General features: G+C 39.2%; 1 protein-coding gene across 5 annotated transcripts in view; it reads left to right on the top strand.

Annotated features, from left to right (window-relative positions):
* The first annotated feature begins 3,684 nt into the window (after positions 1 to 3,684).
* The window catches only part of STK33 (serine/threonine kinase 33), a 131,431-nt gene continuing 111,604 nt past the window's right edge, over positions 3,685 to 23,511 (top strand). For 2 of the 5 annotated variants that reach the window (XM_058545923.1, XM_058545920.1), the window contains exon 1: positions 3,754 to 4,054. The gene's annotated coding sequence lies outside the window, so the exon portion shown is untranslated. The other 3 variants (XM_058545922.1, XM_058545924.1, XM_058545925.1) reach the window with 3 other exon arrangements.

The following is a 23,511-nucleotide window of genomic DNA, read 5'->3' as shown; positions in this document are numbered from 1 at the left end:
TATCTATCCCTCTATATCTTACCATGTTCTACAAAGTCTCTCTTCCTTCCTTCTTCCCTCCCTCCCTTCCTTCCATTCATTCTTTCCTTTACTAATGCCATGATTTTTATTTAATAGCTACTAAGTGCCAGGCATCGTCCCAGCCTCTGGAAACAAACAATAAACAAAGAGGCTGGGTCCCTACTGTCTTGGAGCTTAACTTTGGGTGAGGGAAGAAAGAAAATAGACAAGATTGTTTTAGATGGTGTTAAGTGCTCTACGACAACCAAGTAGGATAATGTGATAGACTGCGGGGTGGAACTACTTTAGATAGGGGGGATCAGGGAAGCTTCCCTGAGGATTTGGCAAGTGTGCTGAGATCTGAATGGCAAAAAGGAACCAACCTTGTGGATGGATGGGGGCAGACAGAGCCTTATAGGCAGAGGAAACAGCAAGTTCAAAATATTTGAAGCAGTTTAAAATAATATACTCAATATAATGAAAAAATACAAAAAGATAAAAGTAAAAATGAGGGAAAATGGAAGAGAGAACAGGAAAAAGTTGTAATGCTGATACACAAGCTGTAGAGTTCAACAGAGTTATTAAAGTTGAGCTGCAAATTTGGTTCCTATCCTCCTGGAAGCCAAGGTGAAAAGGGAAATGTGACCAATTTCATGGTTTGCTTTCTTCATAAAGAAAAGTGACGTCAGTTTTTCAAGGGAAAGAAGATTTTTTTCTAGCACTCAGGATTGAAATACATTTCTTACATGGGCCTTGCTATGAGGGGCATAGAATGATTGTATTAGTGTGGTAGCCCCCCCCCCCCCCGCCACCGCCAGATGTCCACGTCCTAATCCGTAGAACGGGTGAATATGTTACTTCACATGCAAAAGGCACTTTGCAGATGTGACTAAGGGTCTTGAGATGGGGAGATTATCCTGGATTTTCTGGGTGGGCCCAATCTAACCACATGGGTCCTTTTTAGAAGCTGAGAACCTTTCCCAGCTAGAACCAGAGGGAGATGTGACCTCAGCAGCACGGTCAGAAAGATGCAAAGTTGCTGCCTTTGAAGATGGAGGAAGAGGGCCATGAGCCAAGGAATGTAGGCAGCCTTCAGAAGCTCGAAAAGGCAAGGAAACAGATTCTCCCTTAGAACCTCCAGAAAGTGACAAATCCCTACCAACACTGATCTTAGTCCAGTGAGACTCGTGTCAGGCTTCTGACCTACAGAACTGCAAGATAAATTTGTATTAAGTCACCAAGTTTGTGGTAATTTATTACGACAGCCATATAAAACCAATATAATTAGATTCATTTTGGTTGCAATAACAGAAACTCAGCCACTTGAACTAGCTTACGCAGAAGAGGGCACTTAATTATAAAGATTTGAAATATTACATGAAATTCAAAGGCAGGAATGCAGTTCATCTCAGAAGATACTATGATCAGGGATGGAAAGCTGTCAGAACTCTCTTGGTCTCTTTTCTCTTGCTTTGTGGATCTTTTTCATCCTTCCTGTTCTTTTCACATTTTTCCTGCAGCCTGGTTTTCTGCCTTTCTCCAGGCTACAGGATGGGAAAACAGGTCTGCGGACAGCTCACGATTTTCTGTGTTATGACATTCTATGTTTCTACGTTAGCTACCTAGAGAAAACTGGAAATCTCTCAGTCCTAATTCCAAATTCCTGGGAGAGGGATATGATTGGCTTGGCTTGAGGTGGGTACCTACTATTGGAGTGATCAACTGTAGCCAGGTGACCTAGTTACCTCGTCTGAGGATCCAGGGCTAGTTTCCAGAAAGAGACATCTGACTATACTGCTGTTTTTTAAATGCAACTTGCAACTCATCTAGGGGTCAAGAAACCATTGAGAAAGTGGAGACCAGCATTAAAAAGAGATAAAAAGTATCAGGGTGCATAGCATGTGGTATGAGTAATATTTTATAAAACTTTTATCAGTTATTAAATGTACAGGTACATGTGTACTGGGTCCTAATGTAAAATATATTTCTTTTGGTAGATTATAGTCCAAAAAGTTTGAAAAACCCTGGGCTGGGCAATCTGGTAGGATTCTGCTCCAGAGATGTAATAAACACTATTCTTAAAATAATCCGTCTAGTAAATGCAGAGGTGTCTTGAGTATTTTTTTAAACATAATCTCTTAATATAAGCAGATGGCATAAGGGTAAAGTATGACTCATTACAGGCAATTTTCAAGAGTGAAAACAAAATGGTACAAACACACAGCTTTCCGATGGTCTGGCTTACTTCAGGATGAAATGCAGACAGTAGCTCCCAACCTGGTTTTGTATCAAACTCACTTGAAGACCTTTTAAAAATGGTTTCATGGGATCCATTGAATCAGAATTTCTGGAAGTATAACCTGTGAATCTGTATTTAAACACAAAATAATGGAAAACAAACAGAACTCCCCAGATGTCTCTGATATGTAGCCAGGTTTGGGACTCACTGACCCAGAGAAGATACAGAGGAAGGGTCATCTGTATGCCTTTCAAATAATTCTCCATAACCGCAGTTTCTCTCAACCAGTTTTTCATAGGCATTAGAAAGTGGACAAGTTCAAAGTTATTTCTCGGTAAGGATCTGGAATGTAAGGCTTCATAGCTGCTGATTAAAGGCAGATTCACACTCTTCACAGCCCAATGAAGCAAATGGTAGAGTTTATCTTCTTTTGTAGGACATAAGTGGTGCTAACATTCATGCTTGGATGGGGGCAGGGTTGGGGGCGAGGGGCAGAGAGAAAATTTCTGTAGACTATTCCAGACCCTTGTTAGACAACAGTTCTGTATTTCTCCAAAGCAAAGTCTGGCCAAGACGCCAAAGTTCTGCGGTACAGGACATGGTGGGGATTATTTTTGCTTGGAAAATGTACAAAAATTTGAAGTTACCAGTTGCCCACCATGGCCATTTTGACAGGATGAACCAGTTGCCAAATGTACCCTTACCTCTAAGCAATAAAATGAATCGATCTGCTGTACCAAGTTATTGGCTCTCAAGCAAATTTTTGAGGACATCTGCCTCAAATAATTAGGCTAGTATTAGGATGGTTGAATTTCTTCCCCACAGCTGCTAGAGAGCAGGACCCACGTCCACAGAGGCCATTCCTAGTTCAGGTCAAGAAATTCATTAGCATACAGCTGGAGTCTGTATTTTAGCTTCTGTCGCAGGAGGTATGCATTCAGAGGGGTCCACAGAGGTTTGTGGCTAAAACATATATCTGAAAATTGTCATTTGGTCTGTCAGGAGCTTTCTCAGCCCCTCTGTGGAGACAAATCCCTTCCACCCCGGACCTCCCCCCAGCACTGATATCTGGTTCATTCTGCCGTCTTTTTAGGCCAGCTCTGCACTCACTGCATTGCAAGGCTCGCAGCCCCAGCTCCAACCGGCTGGACGACGAGACCTTGGGCCTTGAGTGAGAATACTGGCCTGGACATCACCTCAGTACTGTGGTAGCACTGTGAGGAAATTTTAATTTCGTGTAACATGTGGCTGCTTCTCTGTCCCCAAGACAGGATTCTCAGGTCCATGCCTAAGAGGAGCTGCTCGCGCGGGCGCGTCCTCGCCAGCCCCGCCGCGGGGAGAAGGAGCTTCGCGCCACCAGCGCGCTTTGTCCCCGCGCGGCCCCCGTCCACTTCCCTGCCGAGCCGCTGGCCGAAAAGTTTGTCCAGGTGTGGAATTCCGGGCTCGGCGACCGTCAGCGCGAAGTGGGGGCGCCGGTCGGAGGCCCGCCTGCTAGCCGGCCGGAGTGAGTGGCCACTGGCGTCGCCTCCCCGGGCGGGCCCCACGGGAGCGGGCGGGCGGCCCCGGCCGGAGCGGGACCCGAGCGTTGCTATGGCAACGCGCCTGCAAACTGGCCGCTGGGCCTCCGGCTGCCGGTCGGCTGGCGGCCCCGCCGTCCTCTCCTAGTGTCTCCGGGGCCGGCCGTTGGGACCCCATTTCCCCCGGGTCTGGTGTTTGGGGTGGTCCCTGGCTGCCCCGGTTCATCTCCACCTTCTCACCTCCGCCCCATCTTGGGATCTGAACCTTTTTGAAAGTTTAAAGGGAAGTTACATTAGGGTAAGTGTAATTTGGGAAAAGTAACGCGTCCTTAAATGTTTTGAAGTTGCGTTTTTTTTTTTCTTTCTCTCTTTTTTAATCTCATAGAGCTTGGGACCTAGTAGGACTTCGTTATATTGTAGCTCTTTCTTACAGCGTTTAATATAGCCCCTTGCACACAGGAGGAGATGGTATGCGTAAGAGCAGCTCCTTACTGGCTATGTAAACTCTACCTCAGTTTCCTCATCTGTAAATGCGGATTATAATTTCTCACAAAGTTGTGGGCTTGCGGGAGCCTGTATGTGAAACTGCTTTGTGAACAGTAAACATAAAGCACTTGAGAGTTAGTTGTGAGGGATATTTGCATACTACAAGTGGTTTGATGCCCCTGGTGCCACATCACCAGCTAAGGCGACCACCAAACAACTTCAGTATCCAACCAGAAAATAGGGTGGTCATGCAGTGGAGGAGGGTTCTGTGAATGGGAAGAGACAGCAACAAATTTTGAACCTAAACTTTCTCTCCTTGTTTTATACACTCCTCCAGGCCCGTGGCTTCAAATTACAACCGATATGCAGATATCTCACACATTTAAATTTCCAGTTTGCATAAATCTCTAGTGTTCCTTATCTCAGTGAATCATACCATCATCCATCTAGCTTGCAAGCCAGAAATCTTGGATTCATCCTTGACACGTACCACTCCTTCGCCTTCCATATCCCTATCATCATCAAGGTCTGTTCATTTTATCTTCAAACCAGTCTCAAATCCATCCACTTATTCTGTTTCTACCAGCGTCACGCTAGACTGAGCTACCATTATCTCCTGCGAGGTCTCCTGTAGAGCCTCCTAACTGGTCTAAAGGTAGTCACTCTGTCCTTTTGGTATTCCCATCTGTTCTTTGCACTGCAGCAGGAGTAATCTTTTAAAAATTAAAATTTTTTTTCCCCTACCCCCGTGTTTAAAATCCATCATGACTTCTCATTACTCTTAGGATAAATATACATCTGTTTAATGTGGCCTATAAATTGAGTGACCATATACTTTATCATTCAGACCAAGATACTTTTGAGAGTAAAAGACAGTGCTGTTATTTATACTGGGACTGTCTCTCAGGCCAACTGGGGCAAATGGTCACTCTACCTGTAAGGCCCTGTGGCATCTTCCTCTTCTCCGGCCTTATCTTACACTAGGCTTCTCTGGTTCTCTGTGTTACAGTTGCGCTGGCTCTTTTTTCAGTCCTTTGTCACCAGTTTACCTCCTATACAGGGCCTTTGCACATGCTCTTCTTCTTGCCAGGTATTCTCTTCTCTTTTCTCTTTAGTCTATTTTAGTTAACTCTTGCTCATCCTTCACATCTCAGATCAAATGTTTCCTCAGGAAAACTGCCTCTGACCTCTCTGTTTAGGACCAATGTCCTTAGGGTGTAGACTCTTCTGACACAGTTCTCTTTCCTTAGTAGCACTTGTCACAATTACAGTTTTATTTGTGTGTGTGTCTGGAACATGGAATGTAGTTAATAAATACTTGAATGTTTGAATTATAAGCATTTTCCCATGTCATTAAGCAGTCTCTGAAAATAGCACATAGTGGTTAAGAGCACAGACTCCGGAGTCAGACAGATGCTTAGATTTGAATTTCAGCTCCACCACAGTTCCTTATCTGAAACCCGTGGGGCTAGTTGTGTTTTTATAATTCAGAATATTTCAGATTATAGAAAGATAACATAGTGTATATTCTGTATCACTTCTAGGGCATCTGGGGCAGCACCCCGTAATCAAACACATTAATTTTTCTTTAGTAAGATGACTTCACTCTAAGTGGGATAAAGACTATACATAGTTTCACTTCAGTTCAGGTCAGATTTTGCCAACAAATGAGTTTGCCACAAATTTATGAAAACACTTGGTTTTCAGAGCTTTTTGGATTTTAGAGTTTCAGATAAGAGGATGTGAGTCCATCCCATTGTAACCTTGAGCAGATCACTTAACTTCTCTGTGCCTCAGATTCCTCATGGTAAATGGAGATGATACTAGCACCTTCCTCCCTCGTAGGTTGTATTTGTGGTGGTGGTGTGAGGAGTAAAAGAAACATGTTAACTGCTTAGAACAGTGAATGGTCCCTAGTCAGTGCTAGAGAAGGGTCAGCTCTTATTATATCATTTTTATTGACTCCATAATAATCCACATTATGGATGAACCATAATTTATTTGGAATTTACTTATTATGGGATATTTATATTTCAAGTACAGAAATGTAGAGATGAATGTCTTTATACTTAAATCTGTTGACTAGATTTTTGATTACTGAAGATCAATTCCTAAAAACGAAATCACAGAATCAAAGGTCAGGGTCATTGTGAATGCTCTTGAAACATTGCCACATTGTCCTTCAGAAAGATTATACCAATTTACCATCCCACTGTCAGTTTTATGATACCTGTGTTAGCATTATTATTAAAAAAAATCTTTGTTAATTTTACAGATAAAAATAGTACCTCCTTTTTTTTTTTTTTGTGAGGAAGATCAGCCCTGAGCTAACATCCATGCTAATCCTCCTCTTTTTGCTGAGGAAGACCGGCTCTGAGCTAAAATGTATTGCCAATTCTCCTCCTTTCCCCCCCCCCAGAGCCCCAATAGATAGTTGTATGTCATAGTTGCACATCCTTCTAGTTGCTGTATGTGGGACGCAGCCTCAGCATGGCCGGATAAGCAGTGCGTTGGTGCGCGCCCAGGATCCAAACCCGGGCAGCCAGCAGCGGAGCGTGCGCACTTAACCGCTAAGCCACGGGGCTGGCCCCTAGAACCTCCTTTTTTTAACTCACATCTTTCATTATTAATGTGTTTAAGCATTAAAAAATTTTGTTGTTAGCTATTAGATAATTCTTTTCTATGAATTGTCTGCACAAGTTCTTTGATGGTTTTTATACTGGAGTCTCAGTTTCTTCTGATCACTTGTTTAATTGTTTGATTTCTGCCTCCCCCAGCCCAGGCAGGAGCCAGTATGCTGGGCTTTGGCTAGAATTAGTTGGATAAGGTATCCCTGGAGCCGGGGGCGAGTTGTTACTTGCCTGCTGGCTACAGAACAATGTAGAAAGCAGTGTTTCAGAGGCTGAGTGTTGGGGAAAGTCTGAAATCAAGACCAGGCTGACTGTTTATTTGAATCTTCAGTCTAACAGGGCTTGGAAGAAAGAGTGCATCCAGGTAGGAGGCAGAGGACCAGGGCAGAAGAAACAGGCAGAGTGATCCTGAAAGCTGGGAGAGAGAAGCTGTAACCTCTTTTTTTGTAGGGACCTTGCAATTTCTTGTATGGATGAGGAGGGGAATGCTGGGGGCACTGTCTTGGCCAGACACTGATTTGTGTGAACTCTTGATAGAATAAGGATATTACCCTTGCTTGTCATATGGGGCATTTCCCCCACAGTTGCCTTTTCATTTAATTTATGTTGGCTTTTGACTTATAGAAATTAGAACAATTTTGTATTGTCTTTTATGTTATATCCGAATCTTTCCTTTTGTGATTCATTGCTTTTATGCTTAGAAAGTCATTTCCATGCAGAGACCAAATAACTATGTTTTCTTTAAAAATGTTATTTTGTGATGTCAACACTCCAGGAAGAATTAATGAAAGTAAGTAAGAGAGTTGAGTAGTGTGATTTCCAATAAAAAACATAAAAGATGATGATACAAGAGGTGATAGTCATGTCATCTTCATGTCTCCTTGAAGATAGAAGAAAAGAGCTTACACTGCTGTAAGGGAGATCGAGGAAGACTTTATCTGACAGTATCTGTCACACGTTGTGATCTTGTAGAATCGTATCCTTAGAGACTTTTAGAAGTGTCCTGAAAGAGAAGATGTGATCTGTGAAGATACTTTCTACTTCTTTGTCCATCTGATGATCCTATGTAGTATTTCAAGCACCCACAGTAGTTAGATACTGAGAAATAATTTCCCTGTTTTAAAAGAGGCTTTAAAAAGGGAAAATGTAATGTAAAATTAGTTGCTGACCTTCTTGGCGTTGGTAAATTAGTATGCTTTAAAATGTGCTTCAGAAAGAATTCCCCTTCCTGCTGAGCTCAGATGTGGATCAGTGAGGCGAGTTGTGCTTTGCTTGGCTCTGTCTTAGGGTTCCAGAATGTGAAGAGTGGACAACTTATTGTTAAACTGTATTAATATAGCTTTTCTTAGTTTATTAAATAAATAGTAGAGTGCATGAGAAAATAATCACCTCACAAATTCCTGCAATTTTATTGAACTGAAGTTTTATTTCAGAAAGGTTTATAAGATGAGGGGCAGTAACTTTTATAATTAATCAGAATATCCTTTCTACTTATGATAGACTAATAATCTTTATTAATAACCGTTAACTTGTCAGTTTGAATATCAATGGGCATGTGGTATTACATGAGGAATAAAGCAAGAGAAAACAACTGTCTATTGATGAAGGTAGGTTGATTTAGAAATATTGTTACTATTTGCCTTATTTTTTTATCTAAATTATTTAGTAAACATTATTAACTATTATAAACATTCATTCAACAAATATGTATCAGGCGCCTACAATGTTCCAGGCACAGTTCTAGAATATTGTGTTATATTTTCACTTTTACATTGTATATGTACAAAGTATGCTTGTGATTCAATATTCTTAACATGAGCTGTGTTTCTTCGGAAAAACTGGTCATTTGGAGTCACATGTATTCATTCAGGGAATCTAAGAAAAGCCTTATAGAAAATGTTCATCCGGTCTCTAAGGTTGAGATGCTGGTAATTGAAAGTTCTACTCTGTTACTTTGTCGTTATCACGGTGGAACGCTCATCTGCGGTGACAGAGCTTGCTGGGAGAGAATCCATTACCATTTACCAAAGGCAGTGCATCTGAGGCTCAGGTTCTTATACCTGAATTCTTTCAAGTCTGTTTGCTGTTAGCAGATCTAACATAGAGGCTCTTATATCTGCTCCAGGGAGCTCAGCTTCCAACCAGCTGAGGTATTGGGAAGAAAGCAAATATTTTATCCTTGGACGTTTTTCATGGAAATCAAATTAATTTTTCCTCTCAATCTTCTTTATGTTGGTGTTCAGTTTATGGCAATAAAATTCAATACTTTTCGTATTTGTTATTATGAATATAAACACCAATGTCCAGAAGTGATTTTGAAGTTAACTTAATTACTTTTCTGTCATATCTCTTTGATGGTACATATGTTATAATGTTTACACTTAGCTCCTTTTTGTAGTTCCATCTCACTTTTTTTGTTGAGATATAATTAGCATGCTATAAAATTCACCCTTTTAAAGTGTACAATTAAGTTTTTAATATGTCACAAGGTTTTGCAACCATCACCACTAATTCCAGAATGTTTCATCACCCCGTAGAAGAAACCCCACAAGCATTAACAGTCACTTTCCGGTCTCCCCTCCTCCAGCCCTTGACAAACACTAATCTGCTTTTTCTCTCTATGGATTTGCCTGTATGGACATTTCATTTAAATGAAATCATACAGTATGGGGCCTTTTGCTTTTGGCTTCTTTCACTTAGCATGTTTCCAAGAATCATTTCTGCTGTAGTATGTATCAGTACTTCATTCCTTTTTATGACCAAGTAAAATTCCATTGTGTGGATATATGACATTTTGTTTATCCATTCATCAGTAGATGCCCATTTGGGTTATTTCCTTTTTTTGGCTGTTATAATGCTGTTATAATATTTGTATACAAGTTTTTGTGTGGATATATGTTTTCATTTCTCTTGAGTATATATGTAGGAGTGGAATTGCTGGTCATATAGTAACTCTATGTTTAACTTTTCGAAGACTGCCAAACTGTTTTCCAAAGTGGCTGCACCATTTTACATTCCCACCATCAATGTATGAGGGTTCTCCACATCATCAACACTTGTTTATTGTCTTTCTTTTTGATTATAGCCATCCTAGTAGGCGTGAAGTTGTACCTCGTTATAGCTTTGATTTGCATTTCCCTGATGAATAATGATGTTGAACATCTTTTCATGTGTTTATTGGACATTTGTATATCTTCTTTGGAGAAATATCTATTTAAATCTTTTGCTTATTTTTTATTTGGCTTGTCTTTTTATTGTTGAGTTGTAAGAGTTCTTTCTATATTCTGGATACTAGACCCTTATCAGATATATGATTTGCAAATATTTTCTCCCATTCTGTAAGTTGTCTTTTTACTTTCTTGATAGTGTCCTTTGAGGAACGAAAGTTTTTAATTTTATGAGGTCCAGTATATCTATTTTTTCATTGGTTTCTTGGCTTTAGATGTCATATCTAAAAACCTATTGCCTAATTCAAGGTCACAAAGATTTACCCATATGTTTTCTTCTCAGAGTTTTGCAGCGTTAGCTCTTACATTTAGGTCTTTGATCCATTTTGAGTTAATTTTTGTATACGTGTGAGGTAGGGGTCCAAATTCATTCTTTTGCATGGATATCCAGTTGCCACAGCACCGTTTATTGTACACTCCACTTTATTTGTTTGAGTCAACTTGTAAGTCATGTTTTGGGGAAACAGAATTTGGCTGATTCCTTGTCACTTCAATTAGATGCCACCATCCTACACAGAGGACATTCCAGGCAAAGGAACATCTGTATTGCTAGCTAGGACATTGGTTCCAGATTTCTCTGTCAGTTTATAACGTAGTGAATTGGCTTGTAGGGGATGTAAGCTTCAGGGCTGCTTCCCCCTCCAATCTAACTTAAGGCCTCTAAGTGGACTCATGTGGCTGCCTCCTTGCCATCTTTTCTCTGAATCATAACCTGATTCCCACTTGACCTGGGAATTTTACCAGAGTAAAAGAGAGTTTCTTCCTTCCAAGCTGGAGAAGCCCTAAAATTTTCCTTCCAGCCTTATGGGAGGAACAGGAAGAGCCAAATGAGTCCTTCCACAGAGAAAAGGGGGGATCTTCAAGGGAAGACAGAGCTTTTCCTCTCTTTGTACTTCACATTAAAAGCTCCTCCCTCTGGAATCATGACCTAATTGAGCCTTGGCTAGTTTCAGAATTCCTTTTCCTTGGAGTGGAGTAATAGCGAAGAGAGCCTTGTCTTCCTCCCAGAGGTTCAAGTGTGCAATGTGGAAAAAGCTTAGGATTGGGGTCAGGCACACCTGAGTTCAAATTTTGTTTCTGCATCTCTGTCTTTGGTTTCTTTATCTATAAAATGGAGTTTATAATCCCAACTTCCCAGGATTATTATGAAAAACAAATCAAATGTCATATGTAAAGTGCCTAACAAATTTGTAGCCCCCCAATAAATGCTAGTTTCCCTTCTTTCTTTTCCAAGTTTTCTGGGAAATTTGTACAAATACAGTTTTTTAAAAACTCCATAGAATCTTAGAGTTGGAAGGGACCCTCATACTCATGACCATAACACTTTGCTGAATCTGTCAAAACTCTTTTCAATTTATTCACTTGATTTATTCAGTCGATTTTTATTGATCACTTACTGTGTTCAGGCACTGTTTTCTGTATGTCTGTCATAAGTCACTAGAGGGGAGATGACAGACATACATGACACAAAACCTGGCACATGGTTGTCACTTCACTTATCCTCACTTTCCTCATTTGATTCATTCGCTTACTAAATTATGAGCCAGACCCTGTGCTAGGTTCTTGGAATACAAAGATATACCCGTTGAGAGCTCACAGTCTGTTGTGGAGGGAAGCAAACCAAGAAATTACAATGTCCTATGTGAGGGTGCTATAAGAGACACATAGATTGTGCCATGGGAGCTGGAGGAGAGCACTGCTTGGGGAAGTCAGGTGAGGATGAGCAAAAGGGGAAAGGAATCTGAGGCAGAAAGGACAGCAGGCCTGAAGTCCTGGAGGTGGGAAAGAGTGTAGGTCTTTTAGGAGTTGATATCCAGGAGAATGATTGGAGACAATGACTGGACAGGCAGCAGTGCCCAATTTACAAAGAGCCTGTTATTCTGGGCTGAGATTTGAGGTCAGTTTTGATGGAGAAGACAGAAGCACAAATTGTAGTTAAGAATTAATATCTCTTTTGGTTTTATTCTTATTCTAAGCCTAGCTTTAAAAAAATCCTTTTCTTTGTCTTTTGTCTTGAGCGTTTTCCCCAAGCATCTGCTATTTTGGGCTTTTGCCTTCTTGATTCTCTTCTTGTAGCATCCTGCTGCTTTAATATTGTCATAGGTTACTTGCCTATCTACTTTGGGGTTATGACCTTATAGCTCATGGAGAACTCCCTTTCTTTCTTTCCCTTTCAAGCTGTATACTTTCCCTGGAAAGGTCTACCTCCTGTTTGCCTGAGGGCTTAGTCAGTAACGGGAAAGATTTACCAGGTTGGCTGAGATCTAGTGGAGAGAGAGCTATTAGAGAAGGGCCAGGTATAGGGGGAAGGCCCCTGAACTAGAGGTACTGTCTTCTTATGCTTCTGATGTTGGCACAGTCATAGCCTCTCTTCTGATGTTCTCCCATAGTCACTCACTGATTGGCTCTGCCCCAGGCCCAGGGCTGTATCTCTCAGGTCTCTCTTGCTTTGCCTTATTCAGAGTAACTGAGGGGTTGAGGAGTGGCCTGGCAGCTCAGGAGTCTTAGTCTTATTGGGGGCAGCCATCCTCTATGTAGCCAGTCATTTATCCCCTCAAGACACAGTCTAAGCTGGTGCTTCAGACATGAAAGAATCTGTCTGAATTTCCAGAGTTCACTTATGTGGGACTGAGTTCTGAGATCCTCCCTATATTGTGAATTATTGAAGGAACTGGCCTTGAAAAGAAGATTGATTAGGAGTGGAAAGCGAGGGTATGACAGCTGTTTTCAAATATTTTAAGTGTTGTTCAGGTATAGTAGACAAGGTCCCAATTCTGGTATTGAAATCTGGTCCTGCCTCTTACTAGCTTTGTTTTTTATACATCTAAATTCCTTTCAGCCTGAGATAATTCTGTGGTTCAATAAATGTATCAGGCAGTGACTATACCAATTAGATCTAGATTCTTGAGGCAGATTGAGTGGCAGCATTTTAGCTTTTTGAGCTCAGCCACTAGTGAATTGAAATAGTGATAGCTGTATTTATTATACTCAGAATTGAATGAGTTATTAATAAGCCATTCCTTAGCCCCATATTATCTCTGTTTTACAGACTAATTTTTTTCAATAGGATTTCCTTAATTGTATCAAATGTTTCATTCCTAGAATGCTTAACATGTCTGATTGGTATAATCTCCAGGGAAACTAAGCAGTCTTAATTACATCTAGTATTTTGATTTCATTTGATTCTTTAGATGAGATTAAAAGTAATTTATTTTAAAGGCTATGACTACTCTCTATATACGTATACTTATTGCAAATTTAGAAAGTTTTGGTCATATTACATTAGCATTACCAGTATCTCAGAAAATTTAGGTTGTGGACTAGCAATAATGTGGTTAACTTCTTTCAGAGTGAATATCTGGATGATACTATCTATATTTTTACCACCCTCCCCCATTTTTCTCATCACTGTCTTTGGATAGCACTGGTTATATTTTCTGTTTGTCTAGCCATTTCCACAGTACATGTCAAGACTTGCTCCCTAGGAAGCAGAGGATTCTTTGGTTTGACTTTTTCCCAAATATCTGTTTCCTGGTGGGTAAATGTTGGTAATAATTTGTAGAGTATGACTTTTAGTTCTAGATGCCATTTTTCAGTAGAGATATTGGCAAATTGAATTTCACTCAGAGGAGGGTGAAGGGCCTGGGATGGTGAAGGGTTTTTAAATGATATGAAAGACAGCCGAGGGTATTGGGGATGTAGAAAAGATGGCTAGCCTCTAGGAAATATGACCAAGGGGACACATGCTCATTTTCTTCACTAGACATGTCTATAAGAAGGACAGACTAGGTATGTCCTGTAGGAAGATTTATAGGGAGATAATTTTGGCTCAATATGAGGAGAAACATTCTGTCATTGGTGTCCAATGAAATGAAGTTCCTGTCGTTGGAAAACTTTTAACAGTGTCCATGTCAGCATCCATCAGATCTTCCATGAAAGAAATTCCATGCTGTATCAGATGTCCTTTGATGTTCTTTCCAATTCCTGAATTCTGTGGTTGCCTGTCTACTCCTGATACTATGATGTGGTGACTTTGCCATTCTAGGTTTTACTTCAATGATTTATATGATTGATTTTATGTTCCTGAACATACCATAGCCAAGAAGGCTGTGACATGGTGCATTAAAACTGCCTGACATTAAATTGTTTTTGTAGATAATTCAAAAAGTGGATATATACCATATGCACATATACACTTATACACATACCCGTATATCTGTTTTGTATAATTGAGAGTTTCTATACTTTCATAATTTTGTCCTCTGTTGCTATTGTTATAAAAATTATAAAGCTATATGCTATAGAGACCTCTGAGTCTCATAAGAAAATGTTTTTTATTTTGAACATTTATCAAATTTATTTTTAAAAAAATATAGTTCTGTTAAATCTTCAAAATAGAGCCAGGCCTTTGTGAAAGCAGGAATGAAAAACTGGTGATTTTATTATGAGATTATTTGAGAAAGATCTATAAATAAAATAGTATGGATATTCAATTAGTGTCTTAGATATTTAAGAATAGGAAATGGGAGCACTATAGTCATTTTGGAGAATAGTGTTTTCAGACTCGCTTACTAATTGGATTGTTGAGTGCAGTATCAGTAGTTTCAAATGGAATTGCAATTCATTGCAATTCTGACCTGTGGTAATAGATATAGAGGTAAAATGAAATCCATCTTCCTGAAGAACTACTGGTTTTATGATATGATTAAATCTGATTTTAAAATAAAGCATTAAGTGCAAACCACTAAGAGTTCAAAAAATACTTATAGGTCCCATGCAAGAAGATTTAGTGCGTTTAGCTTTCAAACAGTTTGCTCATTGTGGATGAAATGCCAATAAATTAATAAAATAGGGGAAGTTACACATATTCTCTTTGGAATGGGCTCATCCTCCAGGGACAGAGGGTTCTCTTTCAGAATAGACTTTCTTCTGAAGTGGAAAGGCCCCGTGTAAGTGTTGGATTTCTTTCCTAAGTCATTGGAGAAGTCTGTTTTCTGGGATGAACCTCAGTTCAATGTGGGTGCTATTTAAGCTTTGATTTGGTATGGTGAAAAAGAAAGTCATCATGCTGGGAGAATTTCCCTGGTGATAAAGATACAAGTTTTATAGGACTTTTAAAATTCTTTTTAATACTTTTCATTTAAAGAGCCCAAAGCATATGTGATTATGAAGGATTACATCTCTCTTCCATGAACTCGTATGCAGCTCAGGCCATCGGTATTAGAGAACATGGGAAATGTCCCTGAGTTCTTTGGGGAGCGAGGTAAACCCTTGGCAATCTTGGATAAACAGATTCTCTGACTGCCAAAAACAAACCTTCCATAGGATAGTCTTTTCTTCTAACTCCAGCCTGAATACTGTGCAATGTAAATAGTTATATTTAATGTTGAAATAATGATTTTTCAAATATTTGGGTATCTGATACAAATACTGAACAAATGAATTTATCACTTTATATGAACATTTTAGAGTCACGTTGCTAATTGAAAACATGACAATGAATTTCTATTGAGAATATCCAACATTTTTCTTTTTTTCCAGCCTTAATATAAGTAAAATATTCTCATATGTATTTCTCAAAATATTAATAATATTGGCCATGGACACCCATTTTTGAAGTATTTGGATCGTTGTAGCTTCTTAGACACCTAGCTGGGGCATGGAACAGCTTTTTTCTTTTTCTCTTCCCACTTCTGCTCCACTCCCCCCACCCCCCGCCTCTTTTCTGCCTCTGCACTTCTACACAGGATATAAGAACTCTACGTGGAGCTTCTTGCTTTGTAAGCTTATTTGTAGACTACCATTGGGATGAGACAGAGTAGTCATTATTTCTATTATTAATTCATATTAACTTACATTTCACTGAATTATCTGAATGTTAACTTTCAACAGTTTAACTTCTTTCAGGCTTCTTTTCCTTACATCTGTGGGAGTTCTCTACCACTTCAGCTGCTACCTTTTGGCTTATTTGTGTAAATAGATTGCTCTTTCTCTTCCTTTTCCTTCCCTCCTTCTTTTTCTCCTTTCTACAAACACTGAATGCCTACTATATGCCCTGTGATAGCCCTAAAGGTACAATGAGGAATTAATGGCACCACCTGTGTCTTCATGAGAGTCAAGGGGGGAAGACTAAATAAATAATTATGATAGAATGTGATAAAAGTAATACCAGAGCTATATATAAAGTGCTACAAAGTATGGAGGGTGGAGAAACTTACTTTGTGTATGGAGGTGGGGAAAATAACAGAATTGAAAATTGACTGTTAAGACGGAGGTCAGATGAATATTTATTAATTTTTTGTAATTGTCAATATTATTTAATCTGCATGGATTTCAGGCATTGATTTTTCAGTTCAGTGTGGTGCAATTTATAGTTGGTCAGGAGATTAAAGCATGTGTTTTATATCTTTAAAAGATCTCCTATGATAGATTTTTTTGGTTTTCAGAGGCTTAGCTGGAGATATATTGTTGCTCATGATTTCTTGCCTCTATGTTACTGGAATCTATTTCTACCTATTCTTAAGAGAAGCCTATGTTACCATTTCCCAGGGATTCTAATCTGGTCACTGGACAGTCATAGTGATTAAATTCTGTGTCATATTGAATGTCTTCCTAAATCTTTCAACTTTTGGATGTATTGGTATTTTATTTACTTGGTTTACTTTAGTTTTAAAAAATCCTTTCACTTAATGTTGTTTGCAAAATATTTGTAAATCTCGTGAAGCCCTATTTGTGATACTAAGTTATTTATTAAACAGATATTTAGTAAAGCACCTACCATGTGGTAGGTGTTGTGGTGAGCACTAGAATAGAAGAAACATGTAATCTCTACCTCCCTGGAGTGTATCGTCTAATGGGGGATGCAGACAAGTAACTGGGCAGTTGAGAAAGGTGCTGTGATAGGGGAGGTATATGGTACTTCTTGCCTCGTAGGAAGGGCACCTAATCCAGACTTGGGGACCAGGAGATGTGGTTTTGGATGAAGTCGCATCTAAACTAAAACTGAAAGATAGGTGGAAATTATCCAGGTAAAACGTAGAGTGATGGGGCAAGGTGTTTCTAGCAGAAGAAATAACATATGCAAAACTCTGGACCTGAGAGACGTGGGAACTGAGAGAACTTCAGGAACTGAAAGAATGATGACTGGAGCCTAGAATACGAGGTGACGGGTGGGTGAGGATGAGGCTAGAGATCACATCGTGTGTAGCATACTGGGCTCTGTAAGCCACGTTAAGGAATCTAGACTTTAATTTAAGGTTATAGGGAGTGATTGGAGGGTTTTACGTAGGAGAAGCACGTAATTACATATGCACTTTAGAAAAGTCATTTTGGCTGCGGTGTAGAGAATATGCTGGAGAGAAAGAGATCAATTAATTGGAGGCTGGTATAGCAATCCAGGTAAAAGATATTGGAGTCACAGAGCAGGGAAATGGCCATAGGCACGACATGACTAAAACTTGAAGTGGGATGGAGGCTCAGATTAATTGGGCATTGAACTATATTTTGATTTTCTGTCTCGATGAAAAACTTCTGGATTTTACACTCTCTTAGAACAAATATGACATTTAAAAAATCATATTTTTGTTGAGAATGGTAGCGAATACTGTAAAGTGTACCAGACATTATTCTAAGCACTTTACATTATATTAACTCATTATACTTTACAATAATCCTATGAGATAGCTACTAATTTTATCTCAATTGGGCAGATGAGAAAACTGAGCCATAGGTTAAGGAATATGCCCACGGTCAGATAGCTTGTCAGTGCTTCAGCTGGGATTTGAACCATGCCAGTTTGGTGCCAAGGTCATTTCTCTTAATCACTGCTCCCTAATGCTGGAAGTTTGGGGGACTAGGCATGAATCCACCTCTCTAACTCTCTCTCTTCTCTTATTCTATATCCATTCTAAAAAGAGGCAGATTAATTTTAAAGATATTTAGAGGTAGAAGCAGGATTTGTGGATTTAGGGAGAGGGAGGAGAGTAGAATGACTCTTAGATTTATGGTTTGGCCATTTGGGGGTGACAGTGCCACCATTCCCTGAAATAGGGAGCCCGGGAGGCGGAGGCAGGAGAGCAAGTCCAGGCACGGCTGAGAGTGGAGGAGCAAGGTGGATGATTGTGACTGTTGTGACCACGCTGACTTTGAGGTGCTTGGGGGTCATCCGTGTCGATATGCTCAGGAGGCAGTTGTAGTGTGAGTCTGAAACTTAGGAGAGAACTTCCCACTGAACGTGTAGATTTGGGAGCCCTTATTGTGTAATCTATGTAGAACAAGCATTTTTATTAGCGTATGGAATAGCAGTCATTTGTAGAACTGTTCATTTGTAAAACTAAAAGCACCCACACTCCATTTACATTGCTGGTTTAGGAAGAATTTTCTCCGTGGAATATTACTACATCTTTTAAAGTTGCAACTTGTAGGTGTGTTTGACATAAATGTGAAAAGAAGATAGTCTTTTCAGAGGAGAATGAATAGTTGAATTTTTGAAAAAGAGAAAAATGAAAGTAGAAACGAGGAAGTTGATTGTATTTTGAAGATAGATAAATCCCTTTCGGAAAATAAGTTAGTCAACAAGATTTACTATGTGCAATAGTATGCTGTTTTTTGGGTTGTGGACAAATTCAGAAGAATAGAAAACATTATTCCTATCTAACTTCGCAAGCTAATGGAAAGACAAGACAGGCCTGTGTGAAAAGAACACGAGCGTGTATATAGAAATATCTTGAGATGTGAAAAAAAAATTGTACAGCATTGTGGACATCAGTTGCAGAAAGGTTGCTGAGGAAATGAGTTAAGGCTTTCTGTGAGAGGCAGGTTGGATTAAGGCTTGGCGGGAGATGAGGACTGTGGCTTGGTCAGGAGGAAGGGAAAGATATCCATGGAGGTGTTTAGAGGGAGGGATGAATGAGGTAGCAGATACATTTGTTTGGCTGAGGCTGGGAGTCTGAGCTACCAAGTGGAGGGAAATGACAGTGGATAATGGGGTTGAGGGAGATAGGGTGAGTGGTGGAGATTACAGTGCCTTTTCCACCAGACCAACTTGCTCCCAGGCTGTTTACAGCTGGGGAGACAGTATCAACATGAAATAATAGCAGATGATAGCAGAGGACCCACAATGAAGTGCCAAGTTGTTTGCTACCACAGTAGCTGGAATTCAGAGAGAGACCTGGGCAGATCCTGTGAACCAGGTCTTGGTCCGTGAACCAGGTCTTACCAGAACGTCAGAGCCTTCTAGGTGGGGGAAGAACAGTATGCTTGATGACTTCCTGGTAAGGATGGACACTTCCTGGTAAGAATGTGGGTGAAATGAGAAGATCTGAATACCAGGCATTTTTTTCTTGTAAAGCAGGTGGCCTTTGGCAAGTTACTCCTCATCTCTGGCTTTCATTCCCTTTATTTATTTTATTATTTTAAAATCTTTAAATTCATATTTAGTAGGTTGCTTTTCAACTGAAAATGTTCATCTACAAAAGAGGAATAAAAATATCTACTCTGCTTGCCTCATAGTGGTTGAAAAATTAGAATGTCCTTTAATGGACCTTCTATTTCTGAGATCCTTATTCCAGGAATTGAACTGAGGTGTTTGAAAATACTTTAAAGGGTAAAGTAGGAATACAAATATAAATTAGTGGCATTTGGTGTTTAGTAGAGACTTTGTAGATATGTCTATATATAGAGGCATTGAGGGTCGGACTGAAAGATTACTTTATGTGATATAAAACCTATACTAAATATGCAGTGGCTCCTAATTGCCCTGCTCATGAAATTCAAACTCTTTAGCTGATTCTTTGGGGTCTGGGAGCCAATCTCTACAAAATGGAAAGAAATGGTTGGATGCCATTTTTTTTTGTGTGTGAGGAAGATTAGCCCTGAGCTAACATCTGTTGCCAATCCTCTTCTTTTTGCTGGAAGATTGGCCCTGGGCTAACATCTGTGCCCATCTTCCTCTACTTTAAATATGGGATGCCGCCACAGCATGGCTTGATGAGTGGTGCATAGGTCCGCGCCTGGGATCCAACCCTGTGAACCCCGGGCAGCCGAAGTGGAGCTGGTGAACTTAACCACTACGCCACCGGGTGGCCCCAGATGCCATTTTTTTGAAAGAGGAACTAGCAAGATTTGCTCACTGACAAGAAGAAAGAGAAAAAGGTTTGGTGATGACTGTAACTCTGTGATTTCCAAGGCTTCAGTATCAGTTAAAAGAGAACATTAAATAATAATAGTTTCCAGGCACTGTGCTAAGTGATTTACATAGTTGATTTGATTTAATTCTCCCCAAATGAGGAAACTAGGGCTTGGAGAACTTGCCTGAGGTCACACAGTGGTAAGTGGCAGGGCTGGGACTTAAACGCAGGTCTTCTTATCTGCACAGCCTCTGCATGTAACTATTACACTATATGTTCTTTTAGTTTAAATTAATTTTTGAATAGATAATAGTTGTATGTGGTACATAATTTAAAAATAGAAGGGTATTTAGTGAAAAAGTCTTCCTTTCGTTTCTGTCCTCTTGACACTCATTTCCCTGCAACGAGTAAGTATCCCTCCAGAGATGTTCTGTATGTATGTGTGTGTATGTATAAATTAAATATACAAATATATGTATAATATGCATTTCATGTATTATATATAAATAAAATTTCACCCCTGTTTTACAGAAATGGTACCTATACTGCAGGTACTGGCCTGCACCTTGATTTTTTTGCCTAATAATATCTAGGAGATTGTTCCAGTTAAAAAAAAAAGCACCTCTTCATTTAAAAAATTGCTGCGTAATATTCCACTGTGTGGATGTACCACAATTTATTTAACTAGTCCCCTATTGAAGGGCATTCGAGTATTTGCCAATGTTTTTCCAATACAAACAATACTGTAATAAATAACTTTGAATTTAAGTTATTTTGTGTATGTGTGAGTCCCCTGTATGTGCTAAACAAGAAACTGGGGTATTGCTCTGAGTATGGTGTAATTCACTATAGGAAGGGTTATATTTTATTACTAATACAAAAGTTTTTTTATTCCAAGTACAGATATGTGATAAATCAAGAAATATGTGAGTGCTTTTCTATCATCAGGGCTCCACATCAAGCACTGTAATCATATATACGTAAGGGCTTATAGATTTCAAAAATGAGAAAAGAGAATGTTATGGCATAGTTGACTGACTCGAAGTGAGAGATGTCTGCATATGAGCACAAATTTACCCAACTGAGTGAAACTTTCATTCCTGGAGGAGAATGACTCGTTACCGCAGGGAAGAGCTTCCCTGGAGAGGCACTGAGGCGTTTGACCTTTAGTAGGGTTGGGTACGATTCTTGCTGAAGAAAGTAGCCATATAAAAATGGCTGTAATGGCTCTGTTGCCGTTAAGTATATCCAGAAAATGGGCAAAAGGGAATTTTTAAGATCTATATGTAAAATGAAGAAAACCAAAATAAGTTTGTGTATAAAGAACTGCAGAGCCATAAGATGGAGTAGTGAGAATCTTCATAGCTTCTGCATTGGTAGAATATAAAGTGAATGTGAAGATAAGCCTTAATATTACACATACTCTGTATTTTTCTATGTTATTGAATGGGTAATTTCTATTTTCAGGAGTGGTTCTAGAAATTTTTAAATGAACATGAAGAGTATAGAAAAATAATATATTTATGTGCCCAGATAAACAAGCTTAAGGAGGGTGACGTGGCAGAATCAAGAAACAGATCTAAGATTATTCTGTTTATAGCACATTGCATGAATAGTAAACAATAAATGAAGTTTGTGGAAAGTCATGTAGGCTTCTGAAATTTGAGTCAAGACTGCATCTGATTTACTCTCCTAATATTCCAGTTTATTAATTATGCATTCTTGGAATATCTTTGTTGATTTTTCTTTCTGGCTATTTTCTGTTTCTTAGTTATTAGCTCTAGAATCTATAGTTAATGAACTCTAGAATGCAGACTAAAGTCACTTTAATTAATGAAAAATTTTAAATCTCTTATTCAGAAGTATAGCTTCTTAGTTTATTTGTGCTGTGTTTAGAACATAATAATTGAATGTGTGAGTGATACTGTCATATTTTGGTAGTTATATCATAGTAACTATTAGGCGTACTCTCTGTTAACTCTGTGCTAGATACATTTCGGGGCTCCTGTCCTTCTGCATTTTTTTCTAAATGAGTCTTCCTGTCCCACAACCTCTGTGCTGACACATCTGAGTTCCTGCCATTGCCAACGGCCCTCCCTCAAAGTCTGCTTAGACCAGGGTTGGCTAATTGATACATAGGGTCCAGCAATGTATGACCTGTGTTGCTTGGCTCATAAAGGTGAAATGATCAGATATTCTCATTTGTATAACACTTGACTGTCGGTGTCTAAGAACTCCTCCCATTTCCCACAGTTTTTCAAAGTTTACTGATACTAGCTCTGAGGTTGCATCTGGAACTTTCTTTAGCATCTAGTTCAGCTGGGCCTAGAGTGGCTGTGTCCTTTTTGTCTCACCTTGTCTGTCTGCATCTTCACTTCTCACTTTGTATGTTCTGTACGTTCTCTGTGCTGGAGAAGGAGAAAAAAATAGGAATTAACATATTTTTAGGATGCGGTCATACATATAGCTTATTATATTTCGTTCTTTTATGGGTTGTGACATTTTTATGGAATGCTTACATTTACTTTTAATCTGATATCACAAAATAATCCATTTATAAAAGCACCATTAAACCAATTATTGTTACAAAGTTACCATGTCTCTGAGTCAGGCATTAGTTTTTAAATGTGCTAGTAATAATATTCAACTTCTGATGATGGTAATCCAGGTATTTGAAGATAAAATGGAAAGCAACAAGAGTTTGGGGTTCACTTTGGTACTTTTGGAAGTTTTTCTTGAGCAAGAACTGCTGGAATCTATTGGGTTGTGGTAGCTTAGATGCAGCATCTTACATTAAGCTTCAGCATCCCTGTGTACTGGTTGGCAGGTATCATGGTTCTAATTTTACAGCTCAAAAGATTGAGGTGCAAAGGTTAAATAGCTTCCTCAGAAACACTGGATGTCCAGTAGTACAGGCAGAGTGGGATCTGAGCACCCATGGGATCATACTTCTGTGCTTCTCTCTGATGAATAGTTTCAGTTGATGCTATATCAGTCTGATCTTTGTTCTTGGTCATTTACTGTTAATCAAGGAGTGGGAATGGATCATAGTGATTTCTGTAACAATAGTTGATTATTTATTTAAAGTTATACTGTGTGGTACATTCTACTTTGGTTGTTTCTCATGAATTTGTCAAAATCATATAATAGAATTCTTAAAAAAAAAAAGGAGATTCTAGGCTTGTTTTTTTCCCCTAATAATTTTCTTTTATACTTTAAAAAGAATGTAGAGTAATAGCTTTTACATTGTGAAACTTGGGAAACATTTCCACTGTAAAATTGAAT

This window comes from Diceros bicornis, chromosome 7 (genome assembly GCF_020826845.1).
Source record: "Diceros bicornis minor isolate mBicDic1 chromosome 7, mDicBic1.mat.cur, whole genome shotgun sequence".
NCBI lineage: Eukaryota > Metazoa > Chordata > Mammalia > Perissodactyla > Rhinocerotidae > Diceros > Diceros bicornis.
This window is presented reverse-complemented; position numbering and strand designations above follow the sequence as displayed.